A 17,321-nucleotide genomic window follows, 5' to 3' on the forward strand; every position below is an offset into this window, starting at 1 on the left:
GCGAAGCCTGGCCGCGGGATAGGGTTGGCGCTCGGGACAGGGCAATTATGAGGGGCACCACCTGTTTAGGTGGGCTTTTAGTCCCTTTTAGTAAGCTTTGGGTGATTAGTTGGCTAAACATCATTTAGTCATATTTAGTCAAAATGTTTGGTAAAAAAGTTACTAAAAAAACTAAAGCTATTAAATTTAGGAGTTGCTAGGTAAACCAAACACCCCCTAATTCTGTAAAGGACCCAGACATGTGCGAGACAGAGCAGCGACAACGACTGTATAAAATCAGCTGCCGAACAGGCCGTAAATAAGCCCAGTAACCTATGCCAGTACCACTTGTTTTCCTCTTGTTATCATGTGGGCGCCTCACTGTCTCTGGTATAGTGAGAGGAGGAATAGTTCTGTCAAAGGCCAAAGCAGAACCAAAATGCTGGTTCTTTTGCCTGGACCTTGACGCATGGCAAAATTCTTACGGGCGGACAATCTCAAAAAGAAAGATTGACAAAATAATCCAATTTGTAAGCTATGCAACAGTGAACAAGAAAATCCAATGCCTATGTATAAAGATTGCTTCTACATAAAAAGAGTTTGTACAGTCATCAAGGGGTGGTGGAACTTATCCCTACAGGTCAATGCAAACTTACGAGATTCAGTCCACAAATGTTGGAGAAGATGGACGAGTAAAATTGAGAAAGACAAAAGGTTATTTTTGGTGGAATATATGGAAAGAAAAAATGAAGAATATTTCAACAGCAAGAGTAACGATCGAAGGAGATCGCCTACCTCATCAAAGAGGAAATACAACAACATTGAAAAGCGTATGACAGACCATGATGGATATATACTTTTCCTTCAAAGTTCTTTTGAGTCTTTCATTTTAGTTTTAACTAGCAAATATGCCCGTTGCAATGAGAAAAAAAACTCTCAAACTTTAATGAAAAAATATGATTTGATAGTACATATCTATTTAATATTCTTAGTAGGAAACTTAATAGCTATAATCTATTCTATGATCACTATAGCATCCATAATATAAGGGTCTGTTTGATATAGCTATGTGCCAAGTGCTCTGCGGTCAGAGTCGGAGCCGGAGTCGAAGGCCTACATGTGGACCAACTTTTAGCGCTCTGGTTGCAGCCACCAAAATAGCTTGGCTCCGTGTATGGAGGCCAGAAGCGCTCCTTCATGTGATCTCATTTAATGTGGCTTCGCTTGCTCTGATACTAGAGCCATTAATATTGGCAATAATATAACAATGTTCTATTAGTTAATATTGACAATAATATGACAATGCTCTATATTAAGTCTATATTGAATTGAACTACAACATTGATAGAATTTTCCCTCCGTTGTAAGACACAAAAAGGGTCCATAAAAATATGTAATTTTAATATTATGATTAAAATATGTAATGAGCTAGTTGTTGTTGATTTATTCTATGATCACTATGGCATCCATAATATAAGGGCTCATTTGATGTGGCTCTGTGCCAAATGCTATGTGGTCAGAGTTAGAGCTGGAGTCGAATGCCTACAGGTGGACCAACTTTTGGCGCTCTAGGTGCAACCACCAAAAATAGCTTTGCTCCGTGTAAGGAGGGCAAAAGCGCTCCTTCATGCGAACTCGTTTGACATGGCTTCGCTTGCTCTGGTGCTAGAGCCGTTAATATTGGCAATAATATAACAATGTTGTATAAGTTAATGTTGACAATAATATGACAATGCTCTATATTAAACTACATCCTTGATACAATTCTTTCTCCATTGTAAGCCACAAAAATATTTACTTGTAAATATGTTATAACTTTATTTTTCATATTACACATATATTGGCAGAGTTAGATATCAAGTTACTTCTTTTTAGGATCCATAAAAATATGTAATTTTAATATTATGATTAAATATGCAATGAGCTAGTTGTTGTTGAAGACCTCAGACTCCTACGTGGCATCTATAAAAAAAATATGTAACCCTAATATTTGATTAAAGTCGCAAGAAGTTAGTTGTTGTCAAAACCTCTCTCGATTAAATTTCGACATAGCAACCCTCGTTGAGGATTGCACTAGTGCATGCGTACAAACTTGAAGGTACATTTGTTTTGATTAAATTGACAAACTACTCAAGATTTTAGTTCAGGGTTTAATTAGACCATTCACTGATCCAGATTCTAATAGCAATAAGTTTTATTCCTAATCAAAATTACATCAATAGTTTAGTGGTGAGAATATTTATTTATCAGAAATGGGGATAGGGAATGGTCAAAGTTCAAATACTCATAATATTGCATTTATTATTTATTTTTGATGTTTATATAATAAAACGGGAGATACTCTAGAAAAGAAAGAAAAAATCATGAACGAGAGCTGGTTACACAGGAAAAAAAAGAGACGTGGATCCGCCAAAGTAGAGGAGCTGGACACGGAAAAAAAGAGAACGCAAAAAAAAAATCCTATTCGAGTTAGAATTTCCTATTTAGGTTATTTGGCATCAAAATCTATTTGGATTAGGAGTCCTGGCCTAAGAAATCTTATATATATGTACATATATGTCATAAATATAATAAAATGGCCGTAGACACATACAGAGACAACTTCCACGTTCACAAAGTTAGTTAGGATAGATCATACAAAAAAATGAGAATTTTTTTTGCCTCTTTATTATTATTAGATATAGATATAGAAGTGTTTTTTCGGTCCTCTATAGTTGGAGCGAGTTTTTTTCATGGCAGCGGTCTGCCATTCCCATGGAAGCGGTTTGCCATTGGTCTGTTTTTTTTTTCATTTGGGGTCTGTAACTTCTCCGTATAATTTCTGTTTCTCCTAATATAATTGGATAAAGCTCTTGCCGACTTTTTTTTAAACATTACCCTATGAGAATATTTGAAGATTGGGCCGGCAAATCCTCAATATTAACAAAGTCATCACAGGCGTCTCGCTGTCGACGGAAACGCCGCCTACCACTGAAAACACAATGCCGTTAAGTCCTAGAAAATTCGCTCCAACGGAGAGTCGAACCCAGGAACTAAGGTGCTACTGAGGCTGTAATCACTAGGCTACAGGCCTTTTCACGTCCTACAAAAATAATTAAAAGTGTAAGTTATCACCTTATACTAATTTAGGTCCTTGGATATCACTTTGAATGCAATTCCCATAATTGATTTTACCTTGAATATATTGTTATTATGCTAAATTTAATAGTCATGGGCATATTTGGAAAAGGGCTTTTCCACTTCTATTATTATTTGTGATTCAAGGCTTCTGCTCTATACAATTTTGATTTTAACCAAACTGATGGATTTCTTCGATTGTTGGCATCCGCCACGGATTTGGTCCTATACACATAGATATTCAGAACCTATCGTCTTCTCATCAATTATTGAACTTCGTCGACTACCAGTCTCCACAAATCATCATTCCTTTACAACAAGTATAATCACGAGTTTCGACCATCGCTTTTACTTTCACATTCTTCACATTTCACATTCAGTCAATCTTCGATACAACTTCCATTTGGCAAATGTTATCATAAGCATGGTGAGGACTTACATCTCACAAACTCCAAGCATCTTTATTTGAGTTTTCGCACAATTAAAATTATTATCTTAAGCATTATGCAGTTTATATGCTTCAGAGTTCAAAGGATAGCCTTTTTATTCACAAATAACATGAAACCCAACAATTCATCTTATGTAAGAGTTATTTTTGCAAGATTCTCTTATCATATATTACCTCACATTTTTTTCACATAATTATATCAATTCATTCATGGCATCCACTCCACTTGTACCTGCATGAATTATAAACACGAACCACCCAAGCAAATATTAAAAAGCTGAAAGGAGGTCCTTGGCAACATAAGAACCACCAGTATCAACGAAAACACGTTTGGCAAGATCAAAATTAATCAGCAGACGCAGAGCACCGCCTGCATCCATTTCAACCTCTATGTACAGACATTTATATAAAGAGCTCAGTGACTTTGTGTTGCCAAGAATACATGCAACAATAGCAAAACGCGAATCAATGTTTTGCAAACCTTGTTTCGCAAATCAACATCGTGTGTCATCAACTAAGCTTTCTCCAACATCCTGGTGAGCGGCATTGCCATTGGCGACATCCACCACAAGTCGGCGCCAAAGCAATTTAAAAGCATCGAGGGTCTTATTTTCAAAACTCCTCGTCCCATCGCCTCAAAAAGGTATGGGGGTGGCGCCAAAGAAATTGAAAAGTACCGAGGGACTCGTTTTCGCAACTCCTCGCCCCATCGCCTCGAAAAGTATGAGGGGTGGCCCCAAAGCCAACGTCTCAGTGAGGGTCTTTAATTTGACTCCAACTTCAACATATTCGACTTCACCTTCGCCAACATTTTGGAGTGGAGGGATTGGCACTGGCATATTCGCCTTCGTCTTTGCCATCGACTGCGTGACGTCACTTACGCCTAAGTTGTTCACTTCAAGCACGTGAAAGAATTTCTCACGAGCGCCAGCCAAGAGGGGGTGGCGAGGAGTGCATTGGACAAGCAATCTGCCCAAAGGCAAAAGCTTTGCCTAGAACCCATGAGCGAAAGCTTGAACACGTGTCACAATAATCTACAACTACCTCTCCCACGTTGACTACTTTACCTACTTCGACTACATCAACGCCTTTAGCGAAGGCTCAATTATGAAAATAAGGTATCGAGGGCTCAACACCATATGAAGGAGCAAGCTATCGAGGACAAGGTCATGAAGGCTCGATCAAAGGTTAACACCGAAGACTAGCTAAAGATAAAATCATCCATAAATTGTCTCTGTATAGGCGAGAGCTACGTGTCGGGTTTGAGTTGTAATTGGGCCACATTTAGTTGTATTCAGCTATTGGGTCTTGTACTTTCGATCAAAACCAATTGCTGAGGGGCTACTATTGGGGGTAGTATTATATGTTAGGGACCTCCACTAGTGTTTCTAGGGCCCAATGATGTAGATTGGAGGCTTGCAAAATAACATTTTGGGTCCATTTGTGGCCCTTAGTGGCATTTTTATAAATACCTGTTCCACTAGGGGAAATAATGAGAACCACCCCTCCACCTCCCCTATAAAGGGTCATTTGGATTGTAAGTTTTGTGAAGGATTTTTGTAGGAATACTATTTGTAAAGGATTTGTTCCTATCCTATCATTTGGTTTGTAGGAAACATGAATAGCCATAGGAATTTACTCCTTTGCATGCTGAATTTAGAGGATTTGTAGCATCCAGTCAAAGCTCTTGGTAAAATTCATGTGCATGAAGAACGAGAAAATCAATGTTGCTAGTATTAGATGATGGTGGTTCATATACCTAGAAGAGATGTTTTAGAAATGTCTGATCAACTAGTGAAAATAAAATAACTTCATTATGGCTAAAAATCCTTTAGGATTCCTATGATTTTCCTATGACCTATCCAAGCAGTCATTCCATCAAAATTTCTACAAGTTTCAATCCTTTGTTTTGCCTCTACAATCCTACAATATTCCTATGTTTTTCCTATTCCCATGTTTTTCTTTTCATATAATCCAAAGGAGCCCTAAAGGGGAGGGGAGGTGAAGAGGAACCTTTTGGGTGATCACTCGCTCGGCTCTTGCTTTTTCTCCTTCGCTTTCCTTGGCTCTCTCATGTTTGGTGCCTACACCAACAAGTATGGTCTATTCTGGTGAAACGCAGAGACAAATAGTCTGTTTCTTGGCTCAAGCAAAGGATAACTTGAAGTGAAAGTATCAATATCCTCAAATTGATCTCCAAGGAAGGAAATAACTCCATTGAGGCCCTTGTAAAACCAGATTTACTACCAAATAAGTAAAAATAAAATTAACTATAGTTTAAACCACAGTAACCACATCAATTGTTGTACAAAAAGAAACTACTAGCTCATGTTGTAGAGAAAAACATTCATGATAAAACAAAACTACCAATGATGAAACCACAATAATCAATTGAAATAAAAAAGACAAAAAGAAATGGGTAGCTCGTATGGTAGAACAACTTACAAAAATAATGCTGCAGAGATGTTAGTGAAGAACACATCATCTGGCCTTTTGATAAACCAGCCTTAGTGCACCAACTTCACAGAAAGCCATATGGGATACTAATAAGAATAGCGTGGTAGATTACTAATTGTGACCATCACTAAAGACACCAATTATTCTAGTGTTGTGCAGAGCTTTTACAATCTTCAAACTAAGCATTCATAGGTGGCACGGAAGATTACATAACACCACTTCATTTACTGCATTTAAAGACAACAATCTAGTAGTGTGCTGAGCTGTGGGCGGACCTATGTGCAACACTGGGCCATTTTCGCCATGCCTATGGGCAACATAAATTTTATGACATCTTGTAAGGATCTGCTAAGCCTAGAGGAGGGGTGAATAGGTCTGTCAAAACAAAAAAAAACTCAAAAACTCTGTTAAAAAATAGAGCAGCACTTTTGCTCGAAGGACCAACACTGCTGCTCGAGCAGCACTACTGGTCACTCAAGCAGCACTACTGCTCGCATAGACCTATGAGCTTACAATTCCAAAACTGCCCAAGAAAAAATAGAACATGTAGTATTGAACCTATTCCTCCACTTGAATCAGATCGGAAGCTTATGCACAAGTAGATCAGAACCAAACCCTAGAATCACCACAAACACAAATATTGCAAAGCAAATCATAAGAACACAAGTAAGACACCAATTTATCTCGTGGTTCAGCTCGCCACTAAGGCTTGTCTAAGTCCATGTTGTTGAGGAAGCCACTAAGGCTTGGGTTTCACGGAACCCTATCCTCGTTCTCAAATCTAAGAATGAACTCTAGAGGTGAGGGGTGATTTCACTAGGTGATTGAGGTGATTACAAACCTCCTAGGGCTACCACACAAGTTCGCAAGCTCCATGGGCGACACACTAGCCGGCTAGGAGCAAGCTCCAAGAGTAATAAATGCAATCCATCAGCTTGAACACGAACCATGAGCTCTGGGAGTTGGAGATCAGTTGGAGCAGCTCTCAATCAAAGTTTGGAGGCTCAATCTCTCAAAGATTTGGAAGGGAATCTAGGGAGAAAAGCTTGGGAGCTTTGGAGCCATGCAATGGAGAGAGGAGAGGTGCTCTGGTTGCTGAGTCATGGAAAATGGTGAGGTAATCATTGGAGGGGATGAGGGAGAGGTTAAAATACCCCCTCAGCCACAACAGTCATTTTAAGTCATGGCAGTGCTCCTCGCTCATGCGGCACTACTGCTTGACCATAGACAACCAAAAAGATGGAGTGAAAGGCTTGCTGTCTTGGCTAGGTATTGAGGATATTTTGGTGGGTATTTGAGCTCATGGTTACGAATTGAAGCTTGGGCATTGCATCCCCCTTTATAGTGCGGCTTTTCCTAAACTTAAATTCGAAATATAAAATAATTAAGCGCCTTTGGGTCGGTCACCATGTCCTTTTGTAATTGGGGGCTCTGCCAACATATGTATAATCCTCCTTGTCAGTTTACTTGCTTGTCAACTCGATAAATCGCATTAGTCCTCCAATTATGTGGCCATTATCACCAAAACCCACAATAGGGCTTGATTGCACTTACAGTCTCTTCCTTTTTGGTGATTAATGACAACATAATTAGAGCTTACAAAAGAATTAAACTAGAACTGAGATTTTTTAGCCATAAGTGTAGGAAGCTCCCCCTGAATATGTGAATCAGGATTTGAATTCCCAATTTGGCACTTAGGCCAAGAATTCACGTATTGAGTGAAGTGAGCCCCCCCTATATCCATTGCTATTGTGGGGTGCTGCACATATGTGTCACAGTAAGATATTCTTGATGCGTATGACAATTATGCACTCAAAGAATCGGGACTGAAACTACACTGAGCAGCACTTCTGCTTGATTGAGCAACACTGCTGCTCCAGTGACAGCTAGCTGAAAATAAAATCAGCCACCACACATAGCTAGCACAAGATATATTCTAATTAAAGCAATAAAATGATATGCTAATTAAGCACACAACTAGTACATGTCCTTATCCAAATATAAAGAGAGCACATAGGAACTTATTACATAAATAGAGTTTTAGCGACTCTCAACTCACAACTAACTAAACTGACTCTCAGTTGCATGGATATGACATGTAGTTCCGGCTGATCCTCCAAGCATGGCGACGAAAAACAAAAAGTGAGAATTTGTTGTACCCCCTCTCATTCTCCCCCTTTTGCAACAAACACCAAAAAGAGACAAATGAGAAGAAAGAAAAGCACAAACACTCACTCATCCTCCAGAAAGTTCTTGTCTTTGTCATCACCATCATCATTATCGTCGTCCTCCTCATCCTTCTCCTCCTCAAAGCCATCGTCAGCCATCTTTCAAAACAGGTTGAAGTAGATGGTGAAGAGGGAGACAATTTTGACCACAAACAAAGAACACGCTGGCGGCCACGGAATGGCGTAGCCACTCGGTCCAAACAGAAAGGAACGAAGGGAGAGAGATTACTGTGGGCCCAGAGGAAAAGTTTTAAGAGAAAAGGCCTAGCCAGTAAGACTGCAGTGAGGATTTTCCATTTGAAAATCATGAGCAGCACTGCTACTCGCGCGGCAGTGCTGCTATCCCGAGCAGCACTGCTGCTCCCTACTGCAACAGCTTAGATTTAATTTCCTACTTTCTCTCTATATAAATTGGATATAGACATATACTTCTTGAATAAATTGGTCCGCAGCAGATAGTCAATACAAACAATGACCAATTTAAGCAAGCTCAACTTTTATAAATCATTTGGAAGCACAATAATTAAATTTTGTAACCTTTTCCTAGATACTAGTTGATCAATCAAAGGTGTGCTACATTTCAAACCACGTTATGAGAATCAAGTATATTTAGTTCACTACGCAAAGCACAAAACCTTGACTCATCAAGAGGCTTAGTGAAGATATCGGCTAGTTGTTTTTCAGTGCTGACATGATGAATTTTGATATCTCCTTTGTTTTTGTGGTCTCTCAAGAAATGATGTCAGATGTCAATATGTTTGGTTCTTGAGTGGCTTACGAGATTGTTTGCAAGCTTTATGGCACTTTTATTGTCACATCCAAAATTTTGAAGGGTTTGCCTCATCCAAAGTAGTTGAGCACAACATGCACCGGCTATAACATATTCAGCCTCGGTAGTGGAAAGGGCTACACAATTTTGCTTCTTAGAACTTCAAGACACTAGGGACCGTCCAAGGAATTGACATGTCCCAAAGTGCTTTTTTGATATACTTTGCAACCGGCGTAATCGAAATCCGAATGCCCAAGTAGATCGAACTTAGAGCCCTTGGGATACCACGAGCCAAGGTTAGGAGTGTGTACTAAATATCTCAAGATTCTCTTAAGGGCCATCAAATGGCACTCTTTCGGGTTAGCTTGAAATCTAGCACACATGCACACACTAAGCATAATATCGGGCCTAGATGCGCACACATAAAGTAGAGAGCCGATCATGGAGCGATATACCTTGATATCCACGGATTTCCCTTCCTCATTGAGATCAAGATTTCCATTGGTTGGCATGGGAGTTTTGATGGGCTTTGCATTCGCCATGTCAAACTTCTTTAGCTTATCATGGGTGTACTTTGTTTGGCTAATAAAAGTCCCTTCCTTCACTTGCTTGATTTGAAAACTATGGAAGAACTTCAATTCACCCATCATAGATATCTCAAATTTATTGGTCATAATCCTACTAAATTCCTCACAAAAAGAATGATTAGTACTACCAAATATTATGTCATTGACATATATTTAAAAAAGGGTAGACCCAGGGTAGACCTAGTGCCGGAGGCTCCCACATGAGTGAGGTCTGGGGAAGGGGAAAACCGAGGCAAGCCTTCCCCCCACAAATCTGCAGAGAGGCTATTTCAAACCCATGACCTGGTGACTCAGTGAGTCAGCTCTCACCACCGCACCATGCCTGCCCTTCTGTCATCGACATATATTTGGCTCATAAATATATCTTTACCAACTTTGTGAGTGAAAATGGTAGGATCGACTTTGCCTATTTCAAAACCTTGTTTGAGCAAGAATTCCTTAAGGCATTCATACCATGCTCTTGGTGCTTGCTTAAGCCCATAGAGTGCCTTTTGGAGTTTGTAGACATGGTTGGAAAACTTGGGATCTTCAAAGTCCTTAGGTTGCTCAACATAGACAAGTTCTTGTATAGGACCATTGAGAAATGCACTCTTCACATCCATTTGATATAATTTGAAGTTGTGATGGGCAACATAGACAAGTTCTTGTCTGGATTGCTTCAAGTCTTGCTACCGGTGCATATGTTTCTTCAAAGTCTATGCCCTCTACTTGAGTGAAATCTTGAGCAACCAATCTTGCCTTGTTCCTTATCACCACATCATTCTCATCTTGCTTGTTCCGAGAAACCTACTTGGTGCCAATCACATTGGTCTTGGGTCTTTCCACCAAGGTCTACACTTGATTTCTTTCAAAGTTGTTGAGCTCTTCTTGCATGGCCATTACCCAATCCAAATCACCAAGTGCTTTATCTACCTTGAGAGGTTCTAAAGAAGAAACAAACGAGTAATATTGATAAAAATTTGCTAAATTTAAATGAGTCAATACCCCCTTTCGAAGACTCCTAAGGATATTGTCAACGGGATGATCCTGTTGGATCGTTTGCCTAAGCCTTGGGTGATCAATGGCTTCTTGCTGGTCTCCTGGATCTTCATCTTCATATACTTGCTCAAAGGTAGGTTGAAGGTCAAGTCCATGGGTCGGCGTGCGGTCTGCTGCTGGATTGGAGGGGTGCAACACTGCTGCTCCACGAGCAGCACTGCTGCTTGAGAGGGCAGCACTGTTGCTCTGTCTTTAGCACTTGGCTGGACAGTGGCTTTAGCTTGAGGAGTTTCCACCTCTTTGCTTCATATGGTGGCTCCTCATCTCCTACAACACTTGGATCCACTTGATCTACTTGAGAGCCATTAGATTCATCAAATGTCATATCTACCGTAGTTTTAACTTTCCTAGAGGTCTTATTGAAAACACGATAGGCATGCTCATTTGATCCATAACCAAGAAGAAAACCTTCATCAACTTTAGGTTCAAATTTAGAGGTTTTGGGTTTCTTATTAAGTATGAAACACTTGCACCCAAACACTCTAAAATAAGACACCTTTGGTTTGTTACCGGTTACAAACTCATATGAAGTTTTCTTCAACATCTTGTGTAGGTAGAGATGGTTGATTGCGTGGCAAGCGGTGTTGATAGCATCACACCAAAAGATGTCTGGGTCTTGTATTCATCTTGCATTGTTCTTGTCATGTCAATGAGTGTCCGGTTCTTCCTCTCTACTATACCATTTTGTTGAGCGGTGTATGGTGTTGAAAATTCATGCTTGATGCCCTCTTCTTCAAGAAATACTTCAACATAGGTGTTCTTGAATTCGGTTCCATTGTCACTTCTCACTTTCTGGATTGGGAAAACCGAACTCCTTTTGTGCCCTTCTAATGAATATCTTCACCTTTTCTTGGACTTGACTCTTATCAAACAAAAAGAACACCCAAGTGAAACGGGAATAATCATCAACAATAACAAGACAATATTTGTTACCCCTGATACTATGGTAGGTGACCGGTCCAAAGATATCCATGTAAATTAGCTCCAACGGTTGCTTGGTGGAGACAATGCTCTTTGGTGGGTGAGGTACACCTACTTGCTTTCTGGCTTGGCAAGCACTACAAATTCTATCTTTCTCAAAATGAATATTTGTTAGTCCAAGAATGTGTTCATCTTTAGAAGTTTGGCCAAATTCCTCATCCCAACATGGGCTAGTCGGCGATGCCATAGCCAGCCCATGCTAGATTTTGCCACTAAATAAGTCTCAAGCTTAGCTTTACTTTTGTTGAAATCAACTAAGTAAAGCTTGTTCTTTAATCGACCCATAAAAACAATAGAGGAATCCTCCCTTCTAAAGACTTTCACACCCTTATCCGTAAAGACACAATTATAACCCATCTCACATAATTGAGAGACGGACAATAAATTGTAACTCAATGAATCAACATGTAAAACATTTGTAATTGAATGCTCAAGGGTTATAGCAACTTTACTAAGACCAATCACATCCCCCTTTGAATTGTCTCCAAAGACAATATTTTCATTTGAGTGAGGCATTGGGGAATATGATGAAAACATACTCAGTTCTCTGCTAATATGATTTGTGCATCCACTATCAAGCACCCAACTTGATCCACCAAAGGAGTATGCATGCAAAACAAATTTAGTTCCTAGATTTAGGTCCCCAAGTATAATTGGGGCCTTTCATGTTAGTCACAAGAATTTTAGGAACCCATATTGTCGTGTTCACATATATGTTGGTTTCTTTACCAACATACTTAGCAACAACTTCACCACGGTTGTTACTTTTTAGCACAAAACAAGATGATAAGCTTTGCCGGGGTGCATGGGTCTTTGGTTGATAAGCATACTTGTTTGGGGTCACCCACGTTGATTCCTTTGGCTTCTGGCGAACCTCCTTCTGCTAAGGCATCTTCTTCTTGGGCTTAGTCTGATCGGGAGTCAGATTGGTAGCCTGCCCATTTTTGTGGGGCGCAGCAGTGCTGCTTGTCTAAGCGTAGCACTGCTGCTCGCTTGCATGGCACTACTATGGGCTGTGCAGGCCAAACTGTACCAATATGCTCCTTTCTCTCAAACTGCACATATTCAAAGCCATTTACCAACTTTCTCCCATTGGTTTTAGCTCCTTTTGTGTGCCCAAGCCCATCTTTGATTGAGGGATGCCTCCTATTCTTATATTGTGACTGTGGGGGTATTAACCCCTATACCCTTACGGCTAGGCTTAGGCCGGCCTGGACCAGGGGGTTTGGCCCACTAGAAGATGACACACGGCTCGGCCAATCTGTTCGGAATCCCGCGCAAGGAATCAAGGCAGATTTGGAGATCAAACAAGATCCTGGTCGGTTAGAGTAGGAATCCTTATCTGGCTGCCTATGACAATTGTAACTGGTTAGGATTAGTTTCTAGATCTGTAACCCTGCCCCCTGGGCTATATAAGGCGGGCAGGGGACCCCTCTAAAAACATCTCTCATTGACATACAACAATACAATCAGACGTAGGACGTAGGTATTACGCCTTCACGACGGCCAAACCTAGATAAAACCTCGTGTTTGTCTTACGTCACCATCTTGTTTATAGCTTGCGCATCTGTCTGCCGACAATCTACTACCTTGGGCATACCCCTAGGTAGACTGCCGACCATATTTCGTCGACAGTGACCTTTTTTTGTTCCTCCACCTTCTTGCCACCAATTTGTGTCTTGCCATCCATGCACCCTTTTGCTATAATCTCATTGAGCCTAACAATTTCTTTTCTCATAGCCTCCATATTAGCAAGGTTAGTGGAATAAGCATTTAAATCAAGATTATAATATTTTCCACAACCTTGACTAGTGGAGGGAGTAGAGGTGTCTTTTGCCTTGGAGGGATATGAGTTGTTATCCCAAAGAATGCTATATTGCAGCTCCAGTTCTTTGTGCTTTTCATCTAAGTTACAATACTTTTGTTTGAGGGCAATATGTTCTTTCTTTGTGATAGTATGGTCCTCTTGCTCTTTGGCCAAAGCCTTGCACAAGGAGTCCACCTCACTTCTCTCCAATGCAAGAGCTTCCTTGCTAGCAATATAGAGATTTTCTTGTTAAATAAGAGTGTCTTCTCTAGATGCTAGCTCAACTTGAACACTCTCTAAATCCTCCATTAGCCTAGTGATGAACAATTTGGTCTTGTTATCTAAATTTTTAGTTATGTTATCAATTTCTTTATCACTAGAGTAATCACTTGTATCACTACTAGAGATGTCACTAGGGGGAGGAGGTTTGGATTTTGATTTGGGTTTTACCTTCTCACCCTTTGCCATGAGACAAATATGAGGGGAGTAATAGTCATCATCAAACATATTGTTGAAGAGCCTTGGTGTTGAGGATGGCTTGTGAATAGCCACGATTGCAATCTTCTCATCCTCCTCACTTTAGCTATCTTTTGCTGAGTCCTATTCATGTCCAATGTGAGCATGTCCCATATGCCTTTTGCTCTTTTTGTAGTCGGTCTTGCTCTCTTTCTTGTCTCTCTTATAATTGTTGTCTTTGATTTCATGAAGACAATGAGCAATGAAATGTTCAGTGCTCCCACAATTGTAGCATAGCCTCTTCTTCTTGTTTGGGAACTTCCTCTTCACTACCTTGTAGCCTTGCTTTTTGAGCCCCTTTTGATATCTTCTCAAAAAGAGAGCAACATCTTTCACTTTCTCATATTGTTCACTATTACTTTCACCTTTACTTGATTATGATGTTGTCTCTACTTCTTTGACTTGCTTCAGTGCTTTTGGCTTGCTAGTTGATGCTTGCTTGTTGGACTTGGACTTGCTTGTAGAGGGTTGCTTGGTTGACTTGTGACTTGTTGGCTTTGAGAGCAACATCCTTGATGTTCAAGCGATCTAGTTGTGCTTGCAACTCACCAAGATTCTTTCTCTCAAGTGCCTCCTCTCTTTGCATGTCAAAGGTCATGATTCTTCCGAGCACATCATTTGGTGAGAAGTGCTCAAACTTCTTCTTCTCTCTAATGAGTGTCACTACGGTCTCATTTCTAGGTGAGTAAGCTTCTAACATAATTCTGACAACCTTGTGATCATCAAGCTCATCACCACCATAACCTCTAATCTTTCCAACAATCACCATCTACCTATCAAACATCTCTTGTGGCCCTTCTCCATCCAATATCACAAATTGGTTGAACTTAGCCATCAACAACTCAATTCTTGCCTTTCTCACTTTGTCAACCCCTTCATGTGCAAGGTGTAGAGTATCCCAAATTTTCTTGGCAACATCAACTCCCATCACTTTATTGTACTCATCACCATCTAAAGCACTTAGCAACACACTTGTGGCTTGACCATTGAGATGAATGTTGCAAATTTCGGCTCGAGTTAGGTTTTTGGCTCAACACCATTGCATACAATTTTCTAAATACCCGGGTGAAGACCTACAAGATAGGCTCTCATCAAGTGCTTCCACTTGGCAAAGTTGGTCCCATCAAAACGGGGTAACTTGCCTGCGGGCACATTGATGAAAGGTCTACGATCATTGTTAGTCATAGAAGAATAATCAAAGGATATGGGTGCATATTTGTTGTCGCTGCCTTTCCCTTGCTCTCCTTCTTGCCACTCTTGGATACTTGGTAGGACTCATCATCATCTCCATCTTCGGTGCTACTTGATAGTTCATTTGATGAAGTGTTGCTTGATTTTGCTTCTTCAAGTTTCTTCTTCTTCTTAGCTTCTTCTCTTCTCTTTCTTGCTTCTCTCTTCAGCTTCCTAGCTTCTTTTTTTCAAGCCTTTGCTGCTCCTCTTTCTTATTTTATTTTTCTTCTCTTTTCTTCTTTCTTTCATCTTTTCTTTGCTTCTTTTCTTCTAATATTTTTGCCTTCTCTTCATCGGAAAGGACAACTGCGGGGAGTGAAGTGCCTACTCTTGAGGCACTCAACTCGCTACTATCCATATCGTGCAAATCCACATCTTTTGGATCAACATGCACGGGTTGCACATCACCGGCTCCTTCTCTAGGATCCATACCTCACGAGGTTAAGCGTCAACGAGGCAACCTGCTCTGATACCACTTGTAAGGATCTGCTAAGCCTAGAGGGGGGTGAATAGGCCTGTCAAAACAAAAACTCAAAAACTTTGATAAAAACCATAGCAACACTTTTGCTCAGAGGACCAGCGCTGCTGATCACTCAAGCAGCACTACTACTCGCATAGACCCATGAGCTTACAATTAAAAAAACTACCTAAGAAAAAAATAGATCAGGTAAATTACTGAGCTTCCTGGGGTAGTATTGAACCTATTCCTCCACTTGAATCAGATCAGAAGCTTATGCACAAGTAGATCGGGACCAAACCCTAGAATCACCACAAACACAAATATTGCAAAGCAAATCACAAGAACACAAGTGAGACACCGATTTATCCCATGGTTCAGCTCACCACTAAGGCTTGCCTAAGTCCACATTGTTGTGGAAGCCACTAAGGTTTGGGTTTCACAAAACCCTATCCTCGTTCTCAAATCAAGAGAATGAACTCTTGAGGTGAGGGGTGATTTCACTAACTGATTGAGGTGATTACAAACCTCCCAGGGCTACCACACAAGTTGGCAAGGTCCATGGACGATGCTCTAGCTAGCTAGGAGCAAGCTCCAAGAGTAATAGATGCAATCCACTAGCCTGAACGCGAACCACGAGCTCTAGGAGTTGGAGATTAGTTGAGCAGCTCTCAATCAAAGTTTGGAGGCTCAATCTCTCAAAGATTTGGAAGGGAATCTAGGAAGAGAAGCTTGGGAGCTCTGGAGCCTTGCAATGGAGAGAGGAGAGGTTCTCTAATTGCTGAGTTGTGAAAAATGAGCGAGGTAATCGTTGGAGGAGATGAGGGAGAGGTTAAAATACCCCCTCAGTCACAACGGTCATTTTAAGTCACGGCAGTGCTCCTCGCTCATGTGGCACTGCTGCTCGACCATAGACAGCCAAAAAGAAGGAGTGAAAGGCTTGCTGTCTTGGCTAGGTATTAAGGATATTTTGGTGGGTATTTGAGCTCAGGGTTACACATTGAAGCTTGAGCATTGCGCCCCCCTTTGTAGTGTGACTTTTCCTAAACTCAAATTCAAAATATAAAATAATTAAGCGCCTTTGAGTCGGTCGTCGTGTCCTTTTGTAATTAGGGGCTCTACCAACATATGTATAATCCTCCTTATCATTTTACCTGCTTGTCAACTCGATAAATCTTATTAGTCCCCCAATTGTGTGGTCATTATCACCAAAACTCATAATAGGGCTTGATTGCACTTACATATCTGCAGCAGGATTTAGTTGTACTAATATTTCTAAGTATCATGATAAATCTACTAATATTTTTAGAATCACAACTGAGGGGTCTTCAAATTCACTTCATATATATAAGTCCTCGAGACAAATAGCATGAAGCAACATAATATAGGCCCTGATCGCTTGTCTTTTAATCCGTACTTTTTGGCTTGTCTTTTTAGTCAGAATAGTGTTTTTCTCTTACAACAAATCAGCCGGAACAGTGTTTCAGCTTATTTTTTCAGCGAAGCGAACGGGCCCATAAAAGGCTTACAAAACACACTAAGCTCAGGAATAAGAACATAGCCCAATTACTATACTGTGCAGAAATTAATTGAGATATTCTCACGCTATTCTGTAGATCCCATAGTACCATAACAAACAACTACATAAGCAGCTTGCAATGCCAAAATTTAACCCCCTATGTCCTATGTGCTATCATATCATAGACC

Source organism: Miscanthus floridulus, chromosome 7, assembly GCF_019320115.1.
Source record: "Miscanthus floridulus cultivar M001 chromosome 7, ASM1932011v1, whole genome shotgun sequence".
NCBI lineage: Eukaryota > Viridiplantae > Streptophyta > Magnoliopsida > Poales > Poaceae > Miscanthus > Miscanthus floridulus.